General features: G+C 40.8%; 1 protein-coding gene across 3 annotated transcripts in view; it reads right to left on the bottom strand.

Annotated features, from left to right (window-relative positions):
- The window catches only part of PID1 (phosphotyrosine interaction domain containing 1), a 266629-nt gene that overhangs the window by 171086 nt on the left and 79713 nt on the right, over positions 1-15830 (bottom strand). The window contains exon 2 of one of the 3 annotated variants that reach the window (XM_059892963.1): positions 1686-1892. The exons of the other annotated variants lie outside the window; for them this stretch is intronic. The gene's annotated coding sequence lies outside the window, so the exon portion shown is untranslated. The remainder of the gene's footprint in view (positions 1-1685; positions 1893-15830) is intronic. 3 annotated transcript variants of the gene reach the window in all.

Genomic DNA, 15830 nt, shown 5'->3' on the forward strand with positions numbered 1-15830 from the left:
TTTAACCACTGGCTCATTCACACACTCACCCCTCTGGCTTATACAAGTTTGGAAAGAAAGAGTGAAATTCACTTCCCATTTAGTCCCAAGACCTTCAGTAACTCTTGCCCTGAGCTCAATTCTGCCTGTCCTCAGCCTAAGGCTCTGAGTTCCCACCCTGTTCACATGGGAAAGGAGCACCAGGCTGAAGCTTCCCACAACCCAAAGCAAAGCAGGGAGTGGAGTGGAAGACTGACCAAAGAACGGGTGGTCCTCAAAGACAGAACCTGCCAAGTGGGACCCCTCAGAGCTCCGATCAGCCCAGTGGGGCCCTGAGCAACAGAACTCGTTCACTTCCATCTCTTCTAATACATAAGCGGAAGTTCGGGCTCCTCACCCTGCTGATCTTACAGCTCATGCGGAAAAAGCTTCTCACTCTAAGTTTAAAGTCAATAGAGTGATGAATAGGAAACACCAAAGGTAAGTTGGGAGAGACACATATGTGTAGAATCTAAAAAAATGATACAGATGAACCTATTTGGAGGACAGGAATAGAGAAGCAAGCGTAGAGAAGGGATGTGTGGACACAGGGTCGAAGCGGGGCAGAACGAATTGGAAGATTAGTACTGACATACATACACTGTCATGTGTAAACCAGATAGCTAGTGCGAACCTGCTGTAAAGCACAGGAAGCTCAGCTCAGTGCTGTGTGATGACCTAGAGGGGTGGCAATGGGGTAGGGGCGGGAAGGAGGTCCAGGAGGGAGGAGATATATGGACACATATGGCTGATTCACTTCACTGAACAGCAGAAACCAACACAACATGGTAAAACAATTATACTCCAATAAAAAAAGCAGATGAAAGCCAAAGACACCCTTAAATTTCTACACCATTTACGTGCAGATGATAGCAATCCCTTCTCATTACTAATCTATTAAAATGATATTTTCTCTTTAATGCAACATTATTATAAAACTCAATCATGCAAGATTCTCAGCTTTTTTAACTCTCCTAAAAGCAAAGGTCACTAGCTACAGAGTAAATGCCAGATTTTATCTGGCTGTATGAGAGCACCGTCTGGTGAGCTGATTTCAGCAAAGGCAGCTGTGCGGAGGTCATTTGTTTGTCCTGGACTTAGCCCTAGCATGGAGCAGCACAAAAGCTACAGAACAGGCTGACTCCTGCTTGACCACAAGGACCTTTGCTCAGAAAGAGCCCACACTGCCTAGACTCACCTTGTCCCTCTTCTCCTCAAGACATCCTCTCACAGAACCTGCCCTGCCCATCTCTCCGCCTAGCACAAGCCCAAATCTGCACCAGGTCAAACACAAGAGCCAGGTCAAAGAGTCTGGCTAAACCTCCTGTAGTTCTAATAAATGACATTAATTACATCCACATGCACTTAGTATACAGGTTCCAAATCTGAACTCTGCTTCCTCATTGAAATCTCTGCTTTATCAGCTTCTACAGAAAGTTCAAATGATCGCATTTTTTTTTCTGGAGTACCACAAAATTATGATTGACATTTATAAGGATACACCTTAGGCAAAGCATCAAATGAAGCAGAGATGCCAGTTGACTCATCTAAGATTCAACTATGTTCAGTATGATTTTGAGTACTGTAAACATCGTGGTTTATTGGAAATGAGTAATTTTTTGGAAATGAGTAATCCTTCTAAGTGGTGCTAGTGATAAAGAACCCACCTGCCAATGTAGAAGATGTGAGAGACTTGGGTTCAATCCCTGGGTGGGGAAGATCCCCTGGAGGAAGAAATGGCAACCCACTCTAGTATTCTTGCCTGGAGAATCCCATGGACAGAGGAGCCTGGTGGGCTATGACTCATAGGGTTGCAAAGAGTCAGACACAACTGAAGCGACTCAGCATAGCACAGTCTTTCCAACCTGCAAAATCTGTGTGCATAGAAAAGACATTAGGACATTAGACGAATAATCACTGTTGAGTTACTATGTGCTAATATTATGTTTGCAGTGTGACAGAAGAAAGCTTTAGTAGAAAAAAAAAAAAATGTCAACATAACTAAAAAAGACTTCGGCATGGTGGTTCTCAAAGTATACGTTCCAGACCAAGCATCTGCCTCACTTGGGAACTCACTGGAACCACAGATTCCTGTGCCCCAACTCTGGGGCTGAGGCCAGGTAATCTACCTTCTAGCAACTTCTCCAGGTGATTCTGACATGCACTAATGTCTGAGAATCACAAGACTCAAGGGAAGCTGCAGTAAAAAAAGCATCCTCTGATCAGGGCCTTGAAAGTCAAGTGAGCAAATAAGATATCAACAGACCCAAGGAAGGAAGAGAAAAAACCCAGAGGCAGAAAGGAAATCTTGTGTATTTAGAAACTAGCAGATGGTCTTGTTTGACTGGAATATGTGGTACAAAAAGGTGAACAGAAGATGATGCTGCAAAAAGCAAATATGTGGCAGGTGAAGAAAGACTACCTACTGGATTCTGCCGTCCATGAGGAGTCGATGAGAGCCTGATGGGAGGGTCTAACAAGACCAAAGATCCCATCAGGAAATACCTTTGGGAGTCATATTTGCTATCACATTATAAAATAACAAAAGATGACAGGGAAGCCAAGAACTTAGACTGATGTCTTATCTCCAAATATTCCTCGGAGGAAAACAGCTCCATGGATAATCAAAGGATTCCAATTCATAAACTACAATATCCTTAGCATCTTAATTTTGCATTTAGAATTCCTGAACCATTGAACTGCAATAGATCAGCTCAGACATGACACTCTGCTTCATTTCTCTTTGTAGACTTTACCAGAGATTTTCTTCCCTAACTGATGAAGGCAAGAAATAGAGCAAGTGTCAGCTGTATGAACAGATTACTTATTGTAATGAAAATGAATAACCCTCCAAATTTGCCTAGGGCAAGGAGACTGAACACCACAGTTAAAAGTAATACAAGAGGCTCCCTAGGACAAGGGATAGGTGATTTTAGGAAATGTATTTAAAATCTTAGGTTCTTAAAGGCCACCAGCCCACAGTTCCATTTTGAGCATCCAAGTCTGTGACCATGATCTCTTATTAGTATCTGTGACTCTCAGCATCTTCAACTAGACAGGAAGTTCAACCCACTCATCTGTCACCTGTCCCCCCTGATCCACTTTCTCATGTCTTCTCAGTTCTCCTTACAGCTTAATATTCAAGGTCATTCATTATAACAATTCCCTTCTATACACCTTTAATGACCACTTTATCAAATTCCCTTGGAAAACCAACTCTGGTAAAATACCAGCTTTCTTTTCAAGTCAAGGCTGCATACACAGAGATGCACATGGCTGGGAAAACCCACGTATCCATGCTGGCTGGTCTCGCAAGGAGCCCATGACTGTGAACCACAAGCAGATACTTTGAACTGCTCAGCACTCTCTGCAATTCATTAATCATTGACTTTCCCACTCACTCTCTGTTTTTAAAAGTATTTCTCATATAGTATTTGCTCTTTTCTTATTTTTTTAATTTTTTTAATTAATTTTATTTTTAAACTTTACATAATTGTATTACTTTTGCCAAATATCAAAATGAATCCACCACAGGTATACATGTGTTCCCCATCCTGAACCCTCCTCCCTCCTCCCTCCCCATACCATCCCTCTGGGTGGTGGCTGTACCATGTGACATGCAGGATCTTAGTTCCCCAACCAGGGATCAAACCCATGCCCCTTGCACTGTAAGTGCAGAGCCTTAACCACTGGACCACCAGGCAAGTCCATATTTACCCACTCTCTCATCCGACTATTTTAACCTCCCCTTTTCCCTGTCTTCACCCTCAGCTGAGTGTCTTGCCTCCTACTGTGAGCTGAATTGTGCCCTCCAAAAGCTATTCTTGAAGTTCTAACCTCTGGAACTTGTGGATGTGACCTCATTTGGAAACAGAGTCTTTGCACATATAATCAAATGAGGTTATTCTGGAAGCCTGGAATGCTGCAGTCCATGGGGTCACAAAGTGTGGGACATGACTGAGTGACTGAACAACAACAATTATGGATTAGGTGACCCCTAAACCAGTGACTGGTGTTCTAAGACGGAATTCAAACAGAGACACACATGAGACTATTGCATGTAATAATGAAGGCAGAGTTTGGAGTGCTGTGTACAAGCCGAGGCACACCAAGGATTGCCAGCAACCCTTGAAGCCAGGAATCAAAGAGGTCTGGAGCAGACACCCCCTCAGAACCACTGGAAGGAATCTGACCCTGCTAACACCCAGATTTCAGACTTCTAGCTTCCAGAACTGTGAGAGAATGAATTGTTACTGTTTTAAGCCTCTGTGGTAGTTAATCTTATGTATCAACGTGACTGGGCCATGACGTGACCAGATATCTGGTCCAACAAGATTCTTGATGGTTCCGTGGAGAGAGGAACATTGAAATTGGTGGACTGAGTAGAACACATTGTTTCCCCAATGTGGATGGGCAGCACCCGATCAGGTGAAGGCCTGATTAGAACCAAAAGGCTGACCCTTCCTGGAGTAAGAGGGAATTCCTCCTGCCTGATGGATCTTGAGCTAAGACATCCAACTTTACCTGTGTTTGAGCAACAAACTAAAACTCTTCTTGGGTCTCCAGCCTTTCAGCTTTCAGACTTGAACTCGCACTCGGCCTTCCTGGTTCTCAGACTCGACTCAGCACTCAGGCTGGAGCTACAACATGGACTCTTCCGGGTCTCCAGCAGGCTGTCCAAAGGTCTTGGAGCTTTTCGGCCTCCACAATTGTGTAAGTCAATTCCTTACAGTAACTCTCTTTCTCTATATACATGCTCTTAGCTCTGGTTCTCTAGGGAACTAGTTTCTAACTTCACTTGGTCCCTGGAACCTTGTTACAGTAGCCCTATGAAGCTAACACACTTCCTCTATCTCTAGAAAGCTGATGCAGAGAGAAGGAAGCATCTCTAAGCATCTGTCCTGTGAGACCCTGCCTTGCCTCCAGTTGCCATAGATACCCACCTACTCTTAGGTGTTGGTCGCTAATCAGTCCACTTGCTCACTGATCCTATCTTCTCCTATCCACTCAGACACATTAGACTCTTTCTTTCCTTACATCACTTATGTTTTTCTTTCTACAGGATCATTTCCATAAGCAGAAAAAAAAATACTGTAGATTTCTCCAGCTTAAAAAAAAAAAAAAAAATCCTCTTTGAACCTACCTCTCCTGGCCCTACTCCCAATGGCTACTTTCCCATTTCTCCCAATCTGAAGAAAAACTGAGCTTTCTAAGTTTGTTTACCCTCTTTTCCAGTTTCCCTCCTTCCACACTCTCTTAAACCCACTCTAATCAGGCGTCTGCCGCATCCTTCCTGTGAACTGGCTAAACAAATATTTGCTGAACAACAGGCTGGTACTGCTCCATCCATGGGAATATTCTTACCCTTCACATTCCTATTCCTATGATTCCTAAAACCACACCTACCTCATACACAGTACATACATCATAAAACATACAGGATCATAACCCACAAGCAGTGTGCTGGAGATAAGTCAATCATTCTCTCCAGATTTCTCCATCTTTAAAAAAGAAATGCTAAGAGTTGACTCTGAACCCTTCCTGATTTGACTTTCTATGACCACCTTCCATTCATTCCCTGGTGGGCAGCTATGCTTTACCCATGCCTGACTCATGGGGAAAATAGTCCCACGATTGGAGACTTTCTTCCCTGAAAGAAAGAGGAGGGAGTAGTAGAGATGCAGATGGATGAGAGGAGAAGGAATAAGGAAAGGAAGAAGAGGAGGGCAGTACCACTCAGAAGACTCTTCTGTTAAAGAGATATTCATTTTTATATCCTTATCCTAGAGCAGAGTCCCTTGGACTGCAAGGAGATAAAACCCATCAATCCTAAAGGAAATCAACCCTGAATATTCATTGGAAGGACTGATGCTGAAGTTCCAATACTTTGGCCACCTGATGTGAAGAGTCAACTCATTGGAAAAGATCCTGATGCTGGGAAAGATTGAAGGCAGGAGGAGAAGGTAGTGACAGAGGATGAGATGGTCGGATGGCATCACGGATTCAATGGACATGAATTTGAGCAAACTCTGGGAGATAGTGAAGGACCAGGAAGCCTGACATGCTGCAGTTCATGGGGTTGCAAAGAATCAGACATAACAGAGTGACTGAACAGCAATCAATGCTAGAATAAGAGATGATCATATAAAATAACTGCTCCTCAAACCTTTTGGTCTTTAGTAAGCATTCCTTTAAACATTTATGTAAAGTCTATTTTCTTCTATGTTCAGTTTCTCTCAATGACAATTACTGGTAACTTCTTCTTAAGCGCTCCTCAGAACAAAGAATATATCTAAGGCACATGGGACAAGATTGACTTTCTCCGCTTACCCCTAAATCTTGAAAGAACCTGCAAAAATCCTCTCCATATCTATGAACCCACATGTCCTCGACCTTGATACAGAGCAGCCAGGTGTGGCTGGGTAGGTTACTCTTGCACCACAGTACCCTCAGCCAAGGGAGGGTGGAGGCAGAAATCCACTTGAAGGTCTGTTGATCAAGCACACGCCCAGGGAGTGGGACCCAACCCTGCTTCACATGAACTTGACCTATGGACTACCTGGGACCACATACGGTCAGTGAGCACACGTCTTCATTCAGTCATTCAAGTGACAGATAAACACAGAGCTGCTGCTCCGTGCACACCAGGCATGGTGCTTGGTCCTAGGAACGCAAAGGGAAGTAAGAAACCTCAGTTGGTTCTAGAGGACTGTTGATGACACCCCATGGAGTAGACGGTCAAGGGGCAGAAATGGAAAAGGCACAGAACTATGGGGACTTAGTCGGACCAGTGTTCCCAAAATGTAGGGGAGACCCCTGGAGTCCATGAGATGATTTTAGGTAGCACACAGACACAGCATTACCTAGCATTCAATCACCTTGTGAGACAGTTAGGCCCACTTCAACTCTCTCTCAAACAACATCAGGGAGAAAGTCTTGGTTTGGTGCCAGTGTATCCCGAACATCTTTTTTCCACACTAATCTTCCTTTTTTAGCCCAAAGGGTACCAGCTCCCAGCTCAGAAGCTTCAGAAAGCATTATCACCTCATTAATTTTTCCCACTTTAATTTTTATTGTTCCAAATATTTACAACAGTGCTCTTGGTTCCCCATGTAAAGCGATGACATAAATGTCTTAAAATAAATGTGTCACCTAAAAAGGTGTGTCAATTTAATGACAATAGAGAGTATATATTTCAGTTAGCACAGTTATGTAAAAACTGCAGGAATGGCATACGGTATCAAAATTCTGTTGATTGTATCATACAAATGACAACTGGATGAGCACCAGGCACCAGCCCCGGCTGCAGGAGCAGGAGGTCTGTGTCTGTCTGCCCCCGTGGCACTCCCAGCGCTTGGCACACTGCCAGACATCTATCAGATGGCACTTAGCATGGCTAGAATGGACAAAGGAAAGCAGAGATGCCCACTCATTGTCCAACTCCAGGAGAGACGGGCACGTAGAGAGAACTGAAGGTGAAGTTCCTGTCTGTAGATTGTTTGTATGAAGGGAAACTTGGGGGCCTTTTCCCCATTTCAAGGAGACAGAGAAAGTGGGGCTCTGTTTGGTGAACCTTCCTACAAGTCATAGATGACTGTTGATGATACTGCATTGAGCAGATGTTTTGCTTCTAATATGGGGTCGCACAGAGTCAGACATGACTGAAGCGACTTAGCAGCAGCAGCAGCATTCCCATTAATTTCCTAGTCATACTGACTTTTGTTTGTTTTGCTTGGCATTGTTCTATTTTATTCGAGAATTAATTGTGAACTGGGTTCTTTACAAGCCTCTCTGTTCCCAAGGTGGTCCACTAGGCCAGGCACTCTCAATGGAAACATATCACCTCCAAAGGGGCAAAAACTAGTTTTGGTGGTTGAAAAGAACACTTATTCTTTTTATGTGTAAAGCAAAGATGTGACTATAGTGTGTGTATGCATGCACAGTCCTGTCTGACTCTTTGCAACCTGATGGACTGCAGCCCACCAGGCTCCTTTGTCCATGGGATTATCAGGGCAAGAATGCTGGAGTGGGTTCCTTCTCCAGGGGATCTTCCTGACCCAAGGATTGAACCTGCATCTCCTGTGTCTCCTTCATTGGTAGGCAGATTCTTTACCACTGAGCCACCTGGGAAGTCCTGGGACTACAGTAGATAAACTATTATAAAGTACAATATATTGAAATTCATTGGGGAGGGTGTAATTAGGGGAAGATGTCTAGAAAGGCTTCTTAGGGAGAAATAATAAAAAAATAGAGTTGAGAAAACCTACTCCACTTTCTCAAGCTCAGCATTGTTGGCAAGTGGTACTGTGGGGCACGCCCCGGAGTTGTGGGATGTTTGGCAGGATCCTTCTACCCAATGGATAACTGTTGCATCTCCTAGCTGTTTTCAGACATTGCCAAGTATCTCTCGGGGAGAAGGCAAAACTACCCCCATTACAGAACAGCTGAGCTACAGGAAACTGTCTACAGGTATCAAATGCAGGTAAGCAGTAAGTCAGCCACCTGACTTAGGCCTCTGAGAAGAGGGATCTTCCAAGAATGTGAACGTTTTCTCTCAAGAGAATGAAAGGAAAGTCTTATGCATCCGAGTTCCTCCTCCAGAGCTAATTTGGCACAGTGCAGTCCAGCAGTCCCCACTAAATCACACAAAATATTCCCTAGTGACTCTAAGAGATCTTCATCAAAAATAAATGTGAGCCCAACCGATCATACACACCCTGTAACCTAAGGCCTCAAAGGCTTAGGGGTATTTTTCAATCCACTCAGCAAGTTCATTCATGAGCTTATATTTAGACCCTCTTAATACTTCAACCAAAATGAACAGGTTCAGAGCACCCTGCAGTAAGTGAATCAGCACTCTTAAATTGGATTAAGATTTTTAAAAGAATTGGTAAATCAAATGAAAGTAAAATAAATCTCATCAACTAAAGAGCAGGCTTATAAGAGATAGTGAGGCATTTTATACAGCAGAAAGAAGGATTTAGAAGATAAATTCAAAATCCAGTCCCATCTTTTACTAACTCTGTGGCTTTGAAAAACCAAAATAATCTCCAAAATTTAAATGCTAAACGTTTTACAATTTAAACCCGAAACAGCATATGTGCTACGCTAACAGCTCGGGTGCTAGAACCTAGCAGAATGCCTGACAAGTTACACAGTGAATATTAGTGCTTTTCTTTCCCTGCTTCCTTCCTCCCTCCAATGCATGTGAACACATACTCTTTGTAACTACAAGCATAAAAATGAAGAAAAATTATTAAAACAAAATAGGAGATTAAAAAAAACATTTTAACATATTGGGGCAATTTATATTTTACTATTAATTAAAATGAAGACATTTTTCTTTTATACACAAGACAGCTCACCAACTGTCACTGAAGTACCTTTTTTAACCTCTGCCAAGATCCACTGGATCGCAAGGAGATCCAACCAGTCCCTTCTGAAGGAGATCAGCCCTGGGATTTCTTTGGAAGGAATGATGCTAACGCTGAAACTCCAGTACTTTGGCCACCTCATGCGAAGAGTTGACTCATTGGAAAAGACTCTGATGCTGGGAGGGATTGGGGACAGGAGGAGAAGGGGACAGCAGAGGATGAGATGGCTGGATGGCACCACTGACTCGATGGACGTGAGTCTGAGCGAACTCCAGGAGTTGGTGATGGACAGGAAGGCCTGGTGTGCTGCGATTCATGGAGTCGTGAAGAGTCGGACACGACTGAGCGACTGAACAACTGAACTGAACTGAACTGAAGGTCCATCTTGATAGACTGCATATGGCAACTGCTGTAACCGGTATGCTTCACTTGTAAGGTCTACCCGACACTTTCAAGTGTGACTTCCTTACAACATGACTGAAGACCAAAAGAGTGACCTTTTGCCATTTCTAGTTCTTTTGTTCCGGTATATAAGCAGTATGGGGATACACTGCACTAAAGACTCTGGCATTCCCTTTCCACCACTGATTTTACCTTACAACTCTGAAATTTACTTTGGTACAATAAAAAAGAAATTCTTCACCTCTCACTAATAGGATATTAATTTGCAGGTGATGATTTGAAGAATCTTAGAAACAGGACAATAGAACACTAGAGGTTAAAAAGTATATTTTATAGAGGATATATGAGCAGCTTCCTGATTTCCTGAAATCTATTTTACCTTCCATAAACTGGCATTAATAATAAAATAATAATAATACCTTTAATTTACAGAATCACTGTGGGAAACAAATTAAACAATGCATTAAAATACCGAGTTCCGTTTCAGTGTCCTGTATAATAGCATTCAGGAAGTACTTGCTTTTATTACACTGAGGCTTACTATTCTTATTGTTGTTATTGTTTAGTTGCTCAGTCGTGTCTGACTCTTTGTGACTTCATGGACAGCGGCACACCAGGCCTCCCTGTCCATCACCATCTCCCAGAGTTTGCTCAGATTCATGTCCATTGAGCTGGTGATGCTATTTAACCATCTCATCTTCTGCTGCCCCCTTCCCCTCCTCCTCTCAATCTTTACCAGCATCAGGGTCTTTTCCAAAGAGCTGGCTCTTCACATCCGGTAGCCAAAGAATTGGAGCTTCAGCTTCAGCATCAGCCCTTCTAATGAATATTTAGGGTTGATTTCCTTTAGGATTGACTGGTTTGATCTCTTTGCAGTCCAAGGGACCCTCAACAATAATAATTGTTGCTATTGTTGAAAAACAACCATTTTTATTGTTATTATTTTACAATTCTCCTTTTTATATCCCCAAATAGTAAAGTTCAAAGAGATCAATTTGCTCATAGTTACACAAGTTATTAGGAACAAAATTAGAATTTAGACTTTCACATCCCAGGTCCTTCCACACTGCTTCCTCAATAGACTATTTATACATCACATTCAAACTCCATTTAAGAGATTAATGTACATATTCTAATCTGGTTATCTTTTACTGCATAACAAATTACTCCAAAATTTAGTGGTTTAAAACAACATCCTTTTTTATTTTTTAATAAATCTCATAACTTGATTGATCAGGAATTTGTGCAGGGTTCAGCTAGGTGATTCTTCTGCTCCACCTGATGCTAAAATGGCTTAGTGATACTCAGCTGGTGGACAGGTTGATCAGAAAGGCTTCAATCACTTGCCTTATGCCTTGGTAAGGATGGCTAGAAGGCTGGCTTCAAGTAGAATAGTTGGCTAGCACTGTTGCGCGTGACTTCTCCAGGATGAACTCAAAGTAGTCAGACATCTTACCTGGTGACTCAGAGTTCCTAAAGAGACTGTTCAGAAAGTCCTGGGCAGAAGCTGCTGTTGGAAAGCTTATTCTGACCCAGCCCCAAAAGTCTCAGAAAGTCATTTCTGCCACATTCTATTGATGAAATCACTAAAGCCAACTCAGATTCAAAGATGGAATTAGACTCCACCTCCCAATCTCCCAATGGAGAAACAGCAGCATCTGTAGCCATTGTTGGTCTCCCTCACAGGCTCCATGTAAACACGAATAATAATGTTACTGCTCTTGTGAGTCAGGTCTCTGGAGTGTACAAACAAGGGTTTTGTTTTGTTATGCCTCACATCATGTGTGAATAGGTGTGTGTGTGTATGAGAACTTAATTAACATGTAATAAATAAATACAATGCACTTAATAAAATTATATTATAATTTTATTGGGAAATGACCTTTCAGAGTCATTCTTCCAGAAATAAAAACAAGTAAAATTGATGTCAAGCACAATTTGCTCTCCCAGCCAAATTAAACACGGGTTTCACACAATGAAAGGGAAGCCATATGTTATTTTCAAAATGGCCTCCCAAGAGAGCAGGCAATAATGTGAAGAGGCATTGAAGTTGCGAAATGGAAAGACACTGTCAAAAAGGACTTATTACCTCTGAGCATAACAAGAATAATCTCCAGTCCCTTGCCTCTGAGCTATGGTCCAGAAAACCTAATGAAAATTCTAAGAGGGAATTAAATTTAATTTGTTGCTCTGGGCTTCAGGAAGACCCACAGCTATTCCAAGGGTATATTGAACTTTCTGAGTTTTCAAAACATAATTTCAAAATGGCTAGTTAATCTCAGGGTCAGAAGAAGTAAAAAAAAAAAAAAAAAAAAGGACACACATACAAGCTAAGTAATTGAATTAAAGCAACAAAAGACCAAAGATGATTTATTACTAACTCAATCTTTATGATTTAGACATTTTTCTTAAAAAAGAAACCCACACAGAACCTTTCAAAGATATTCTGGAACAAGAGAAAGAGAATGTCATTCTAAAAACTTAGATGAAGTTCTTAGAGGTGGAGCAGAAGAATCACCTAGCTTTCACACATTGTTTGCTATAGAAATTTGAAGAAAATTTTAGAAAACCATTTTGCAAGTTCAATAGCATATATGATAACATCACCTCTAAGAAACAAGGAAATTAAAAACTAAAAAGTATGAATTTTGCAATGAAATGAAAATAGGATTACATTAAATACAGAAATATTTCCAATTCTAATTTAGGATTATAAGGCTTATATTTAATTCTTGGAATGCATATTTACTAAAATCTTGGTTCCTTAAGGAGATGAACGTAATCGGTAATTTGGTTCATTTTATGATACTCATAGAATGTGCTGTGCTTAGTCGCTCAGTTGTATCCGACTCTTTGAGACTCCATGGACTGTAGCCCACCAGGCTATTCTGTCCATGGGATTCTCCAGGCAAAATACTGGAGCGGGTTGCCATGCCCTCCTCCTGGGGATCTTTCCCACCCAGGGATCAAACCCAGGTCTATTCTATTCTACACACAGAATAGATACAATAAAGTATAATATATATACTACTATTTGTGTATTAATATATGTTGAGTGTGACTGAACACACAAGATAAATGAGTAATAAAGTATAGGATACTGTGCAATAAGAAATATTAGAAAAATGATGATTCATACCTGTTTTATGAATATATACATATACATGTATACTTAATGTAAAAATATGTGTATATATTATACATATAAATATATACATGGAATCAGCTCAGAATAACAATGCCAATATAACTACTATAACAATATCAGTAAAATATATGATTAATAAAACATTTTAATGTATCTTTGCAGATTTCTTTTTGTTCTTTTTGGTTATATCTCACTAGTGATGGACAGAAAGATGAAAGTATTTTATAATCATTTGAAGTAATTCTTCTCCATGAAGTTAAATCACCAACTTGATACAGTTACACCTCATTGTTTAAATTTACCTTTAGTTTTTAGAAAATACATATTTTACTCTGCTTTAATCTTATCTATAATTATGTAAAATATTTATATAGTTCTACAAACTTTTTCTATATTTAGAAAATTCTAGTTTCTATTCCTAGCTCCTCCACCCTGACCCTCCTTTCTCTCTAGTGACCTCAGTTTTTAGTTCTTTCATTTACAGAAATAATTTGCTTTTGTGTGTTGTACACAGACAACATATATAAACACACAGAGGTAATACATACTATATACACATATATTCATATTTCTTCATTCCTTCCTTAAACAATAGGATACTTCACGTAGTCTTCTCCACATTATTATTTTTAGCTTATAAATAGGTACTAGAGATAAATTTTAACTTCTTTTTATAACTGAATTGGGCTTCCCTTGTGGCTCAGCTGGTAAAGAATCCACCTGCAATGCAGGTGACCTGGATTCGATCCCTGGGTTGGGACAATCCCCTGGAGAAGGGAAAAGCTACCCACTCCAGTATTCTGGCCTGGAGAATTCCACGGACTGTATAGTCCACGGGGTTGCAGTCAGACACAACTGAGCGATTTTCACTTCATAACTGAATAGTACTCAGAGCATGGGTGTTCCATAGTTTATTAATCTGGTCCCCTCCTTACTGATTTTGAGATACCAGGCTCTTGCTACCACAATGTAGCAATGAAACAGCTGATCATGTCTTTTTCTATTTTCCGCCAGAGCAATATAGAATTTTGATAAAAACAATGAAAAATCCATTAAAGACTGCAAGTGCTTAGATTATAGTTCAACATTTCCTTCTTCTCTTAGAAATGCACCAAAAGATGCAAACTGAGAGAAGCACCAAAATTAAGAATCCAAGGACAGACAAACAAAAAGATATATGATAAGAATGTGGCACCACTTAACAATAGTAATTAGAAATAATGCTTTAACCCATGTTATGTAATTGTATACTATAAACCAATTTTGTTGTTCAGTCACTAAGTCATGTCTGACTCTTTGAGACTCCATAAGCTGCAGTCTTCCCTATCCTTCACTATTTCCTGGAGTTTGCTCAAACTCATGTCCACCGGGTCGGTGACGCCATCCAAACATCTCATCTTCTGTCATCCCCTTCTCCTTTAAATCATACTTCTTTTTTCAAGGTACAAGTGAAACAAATTTGCCACTATATGTCATATAAAACATAATTAAAATTATAGAAACAATTCACATTAAATGTGAAATACATTGTCTTGGATGGTAAACAATTACAAGCCGGTACCATGACAAGGTAAAAATTTATCATAATAGAGTACAGCTAATATAATTCATTTTGCTTTTATTTCTGAGTTTCATAAAGTGGGAAAATGAGGACACCTCCAATGTCTTGTCTATAGCCTAAGCTGTACATCTTTTTGGAATCCTTCATATAAAGGAATATTGATATCTATTGAATCATTTCTCCTTTTATGACTGTTTCACTAGTATTTCAAATTCATTTCCTTCTTTTATATAAAACAGAAAGAACTCTGCAAAACTCAATCAACTCAGCATCTAGTATTCTGGCTCAAAATCCAAGGTTATAAAGTGGTGGTAGCACTGAACAGCTAAAATGAAATTTTTTCTGAGTTCTTGGTCCAAATCCAACCAGTGACAAAAATGCTGATAGCTTTCAGGTTTAAAGTAACAAGAGGCTATAAAATGTTGGCACACTAAGAAAGCAATCTCCACTTTTCAAGCAAACATTTCTTGGCAACTATATGCACAGATCCTCTTCAAAATGTGTTATCCTTCCCATGGTACTTCTGTTGCTGATGTTTTGTCCCTAAGTCGTGTCCTACTCTTTGTGACCCCCTGGATATAGCCTGCCAGGCTCCTCTGTCCATGGGATTTCCCAAGCCAAGACTACTGGAGTAGGTTACCATTTACTTCTCCAGGGGATCTTCCCCACTCAGGGATCAAACCCATGTCTCCTGCTTGGCAGGTGGATTTTCGTACCACTGAAGCCCCTGGGAAGTCCCAATGCAAATACACTAGGAAAATACAAAACATAAGACACATGAGGTTTTTGCCTGAATTTTTCATAATTTATTAGGGAACTATTTATGCAACATATACCTGAGCACTGAAGAATTGATGCTTTTGAACTGTGGTGTTGGAGAAGACTCTTGAGAGTCCCTTGGGCTGCAAGGAGATCCAACCAGTCCATCCTAAAGGAAATCAGTCCTGAATATTCATTGGAAGGGCTGATGCTGAAGCTGAAGCTCCAATACTTTGGCCACCTGATGCGAAGAACTGACCCATTGGAAAAGAAGCTGGTGCTGGGAAAGACTGAAGGTAGGAGGTTAAGGGGATGACAGAAGATAAGATGGTTGGATGGCATCACTGGCTCGATGGACATGAGTTTAAGTAAGTTCCGGGAGTTGGTGATGGACAGGAAAGTCTGGCGTGCTGCAGTCCATAGGGTCGCAAAGAGTCAGACACGACGAAGCGACTGAACTGACTATGTAGCATAAAGAGCTTTCAGACATTCACAGAGTGTAAGATAATAATCTGTTTCAGCATCTGTCCTTAGCAGCAGTTATATGGTAGCACATGTCAGGGTCTAG

This window comes from Bos taurus, chromosome 2 (genome assembly GCF_002263795.3).
Source record: "Bos taurus isolate L1 Dominette 01449 registration number 42190680 breed Hereford chromosome 2, ARS-UCD2.0, whole genome shotgun sequence".
NCBI classification, from domain to species: domain Eukaryota; kingdom Metazoa; phylum Chordata; class Mammalia; order Artiodactyla; family Bovidae; genus Bos; species Bos taurus.